The sequence below is a fragment of the Cibotium barometz genome, chromosome 19, assembly GCF_041138505.1.
Source record: "Cibotium barometz isolate CiBa-2024 chromosome 19, ASM4113850v1, whole genome shotgun sequence".
NCBI lineage: Eukaryota > Viridiplantae > Streptophyta > Polypodiopsida > Cyatheales > Cibotiaceae > Cibotium > Cibotium barometz.
In genome coordinates this window covers 7719916-7725012 of record NC_141064.1, presented here as the reverse complement: position 1 = coordinate 7725012, position 5097 = coordinate 7719916, and positions in this window count along the sequence as shown.

Genomic DNA, 5097 nt, shown 5'->3' with positions numbered 1-5097 from the left:
TTGCAAGCGTAGTCTTGCCTAAGTTCAACATAAGTGTGCGATTGTGAGCACATTTTAGTTGCTACCATATGAATTTGGGAAATATATTACTTTCCTACATAAGCAATTGTAATATTGCATGACAGGCTATTTTGCTTACAAAGTTCATGTGCGTGTAAACCCTATAAGTCGTATGACCCCTAAGGAATGAGTGGAGCATTTCTAGGATTTAATAAGGTTTTACATGGCAATAGTGAGTAGTATCTCACTCCAGACGAGCCTGGTTGTTGTTAGTATCGGATCCGACATATGAAGTGTACACAAACTCGGGCTGAGTTAGGATAGAAGGCTAAGTCGGAGAGCTTAGTGGTAAATCCTACTGTATCTGGTGAGTTTTGACTTAACCGGAGTGTTAAGAAGTAAACTCAAAGTCTGGGGCTGAACTGGAGTGTTCGGAGGCAGACATATCTTTTGTTAAATCGGAGAATTTAGCAAAAGATGAGCTTAGGGTGAACCATGGTACCCAGGAAAAAAGCTCTTCACACTAAAATAGTGCACAATAATTTTAGGGTGATAAAAATCCATCGCAGCAGGAATGTTTTACAACTTTCCATAAGACCATGTACTTTACGGAGTTAAAGTACATAGGTGGTGACTTCGGCGCCACATTTTTTGTAGGAAGTCACCAGTGGTGTGGTTAGGTTGGCCGAGACTCCACAAGACCTATGCATTGGTTTTTAAGTTGACCTCTATGATAAGGACGTCCAAAAATTCAGGTTGTAATACCAGAGATTGTACTGCAATGTGCAATGGAGGGGTCAATTCGTGTAGTCACTTCTGAGCAGTAAGTGACTTAATCATCTTGTTATGGATGGTTGTATATGGTACTCCCACTCGGGGGAGGTACGCCATTGGGTACGGAGTTACTCACAAACTAGTATGGAGCTACTAGTGTGATGATAGTGGGTACGTAGTTACTCACTACTAATACATAGCTGCTAATAAAATTAAGATCCTCGAGTGAAAGATACTCTAGATCAACATTTTAAATTACCGAACCACAATCCATGAGTATCGAGGTACTCATAAATATGTTGACGTTGCTCAAATTGAGGGACCGATTTGTTCGATGGTATGGAATAAGCAAGGAGAGTGGAGTAACTTAAAAGTTACACATCACTAGTCCTAGTGAGTTGTCGAGGTCATCCGTAGTTTGATGATCCCCTCTACCTATCAAATAACATTCAATTTGCAAGCCCTGGCATTTAATCCGTAGTGATTATGAGTTGGGTGTGAGATATGGTTATGAAGTTCTTACAAGAGTACTCGTTTATTTGCTTGTCATTTGGTTATAGCTTGGTAGAGATTGCCACCTGTGATGGGTTGGTAGCTTTGCCGCTATAATGAGGAGGCAGCAAATAATGTTCTCATAGTTATACTTCATACTAACACCAAACAGGGATAGGATGAAATTCCTAAGTTCATCATCATGAAGTACTGTGATGTTTGCATTTATATTGAATGTACGATGTAATGAGACATTGGGCTTGTGTAATTACCATCAATTATCTAGCAACCTATGGCTTCGCAGCAAGCTCAGTCATTATCTGTGGATTGATAATGTGGTTATTAGTAGTTTGGAATTTTCTTGATAAATGGTACAACCCACCCAAATAATTCATAAGTGTGTAATCACTTATGAAGGGTAATAATATGCAACAATGAAGCACTTTGTTACAAGTGTGAAACCACTGATCTGTTGCAAAGAAATTTATCAATAGTACCACCATATGTGCGTAGACACTATACCACATCGTCGTTGCAAGATGTTTAAAAGTTTCTTGGAAGGACTCAAGAATAAAAATATATTTAACACGGTCTAGATTTGTTCTTGGACCTATGACACTAGCGCGTAGTCCGCTTGAGAGTACAGTTTTTGAGGACAAAAACCTTTCTTGAGGGAAAGGAGGGATATCCTCAAATATCACATAAACTCGAATAGTTGTGTGAGTCCAGACAAAACTTGAAGGGATATGTCTGGTAATAGCAACAAAGAGTGGTAAGTGAATGGATGTAATACCAGACACCCGTAGTGGTGCAAGAATCTTTATCAAACATCTCCACATACTATATGATCTGCTCGCAGATATAGTATGGCATAAGAGATAGGAAGTTTGATTATTATATTTGAAGGGAAATCTTCAAAACTTACATTTACTCTGAGTTAGAATGGAGTTTAACCATCCGTAGATTGATGGTAGTTAGAAACTCAACAAAATTCTAGAGCATATGCTTGTGCAAAGATGTTACTCTAAGAGAGAGGTATCTCTCAGCTTTAGAACTAATCCTTGTGATGCATGATTAGATTGGCTCTAGTTTATTTCTTCTATAACCGTAGAGCTTTCCAAGGAGAAGTTTTAACAAGTTGGTGAAGCAACATGGTAGCGTAGTCTACAAATATCTAGTAGCATAGTCTAACAACTTGCGCTACTAGAGTGCTCTCCAGTACATTAGCTTCTGTGCTAATGACATGATGCAAAATCAAGGCATGAAATTTGCCTTGGGGTTTTGGTTGAAATACCAAATCATGGCTTGTGTGAGCATGATCCTGTCTTTACAGAGGTCTGGCGTGCTGTACGCGTACGCACTTTGTCACAGCCTCGCCCACCTTCCTCGCCGGCACGTAATGCTAGTCCGGAGAGACTGGCCGTAGGTGCGGCGGGTAGCGAAGCGAGAGTTAGTCCGGAGAGGGTAGCCGAGCCTTCGGGGTATAGTTTTGATAGTCCAAGTGCGGGTCATCCTGGGATTCAGAAGACCTATGCACTAGTAAAATATTGTTTTATTGGCCTAGTTTGTTTAAGAACGTCCAGACTTATGTGCTGAAATGCAGTAAGTGCCAGGTCAATAAACATGAACGTCTTAAGGTTGGAGAACTACTCCATCCGCTGGAGATTCCTCAAGGGAAATGGTAAAGCATTTCCATGGATTTAATTACCGGTTTACCCAGAGGAGTCGAGGGAATGACTCGGTGTGGGTGGTAGTGGACAGCTTAACTAAAATGGCAAAGTTTATTGCCACGAAGAAAACTGTAAAAACACCAGAGTTGGCAAAACTCTTTATTGAACATCTCTACAAGCTATATGGCCTGCCCGCAGATATAGTGTCGGATAGAGATAGAAAGTTCAACAGTCATTTTGGAGGGAAGTCTTCAAAAAGTTGGATACTACTCTGAGTATGAGTACGGCAGATCATCCGGAGTCTGATGGTCAAACTGAAAGAGTTAACCAAATTCTAGAGGATATGTTGCGTTCTTATGTTAGTAAGAAGCAATCTAATTGGGAAGAGTACTTTCCCTTATTGGAGTTTGCCTATAACAGCTCCAAACACTCAGCGACTGGATTTACACCATTCATGTTAATGTATGGATTCCAGCCGAGATCTCCGATGGTTGTAGGCCTAGAAAAGGAGAAGATTCAATCTGTCAAGGATTTCCTTGAAGATATGAATGATATGCTCAGAGCCGCACGTGAGAGCATTTGTAGCGCTCAGGATCGCGCTAAAACTTATGCGGATAAAGGACGAAGAAAGGTGACCTTTGCAGAAGGTGACTTTGTATTCCTTAAGGTTCCTGTGCAGTCAGAAACCATGAAAACGGGAAAGTGTGATAAACTTTCTCCGAGATATTGTGGATCTTTTAAAATCCTTAAGAAGATTGGGGGACGTAGCCTACAAACTTGAGTTACCGGAGAGTTCTCAAGTCCATCCTGTCTTCCATGTCAGTAAACTGAAGAAATCAGTTCACGGGTTAGAGAACGCAGTTTCTCCAGAGATTTTGGTGGACTTGATAAAGCCACCAAAGATACCACATGAACCGGAAAGGATTCTTGGGTATCCAGACAGACAAACCCGACATAAAGTGTACCGATAGGGATGAGGAATAACAACCTGGGAACGCCGTAGTGCAATTTCCAAAAGGTTTCCCCAGTTTGTTTTCGAGGACGAAAACTCTTCTTAAGGGGGGGTAATGTCACGTAGGCTGTAATGCCCGTGAGTGACCGACGGCAGACCGGATGGCCATGTCCGGGGTTCAGTGGGAGAGGACGCCCATGCGGAGTCATGGGCGGCCAGGCTAGTGTGGACGGCAGGCCACACACTATATAGCCTGGGGGATGAGGGGCAATCCTCATTCTTCCTCTATGGCTGGGTGGTGAGCCAGAGGCCGTCCCCTCTTGTGGTAACGCCCGTAGCGGCGTTACGGATATGTAACAGAGTGATTGGTGGGGATAGCAAGGTCAATGGTTTCCTTGGCAGCATAGGGATCATCTATTGTGGTGCAGCAGTCCATCTAGTTGAGTTTCCTTAGTACTAACAAGCTGTGTCATGGTTCCCATGGTGCAGTGAGCATAAAATTATTCTTGTATAGGCCTCAACATATTGGACGCTCCATACTTGTATGATTTTGATGACAAATTATGCACCAAACCATATCTCTTTGCGGAAATAGGTGTGGATGTCCTTCTTGAGGTGCTGGCTGGGCCTATTAGCCTTGAGGTTGTCCTTGGGGATGGCCCTGGCGGCCTAAATGGTTTCGTAGATTTTCTTCCAACTCATCCATGCTCATGTCCTTGACTAGGACTCTAGCAAGTTGAGGCTTTGGATAATGCATCCCCTATCTCTTGGTTTGGGTGGATTGTTTACTAGGTCTATTGCCCCGTTGGGGGTAGCAACACTCATCGAAATTATAATGTCTAGCCTTGTAGAGATAGTCCTAAAGCCTCTTGCTCTTGAGACCTATCATAAATCGGCTGATAAGAAATAAATCATCCACCAATATTTCATGGGTGCTACATCTCATGTGGAGATACTTGGTTCTAGCAATGTAATCCCACATTGTTTCTCCCTCCTCTTGCTTGAGGTTATATATTTTGTGCTATGGGGCTCCATCTGGCTCAAATGTACGAGAATCTCACATTGAAAGTATCTCTCAAGACCTCGTAGGTGGCCTTTTCAAGTGGGTTTAGAGACCTAAACCATTGGCTTGATTTACCATCTAGACAAAGTCTGAATAAAGAGATCTTGGTGGGATCATCAATCTTTCCCATGGCCTTGCAAATTTGA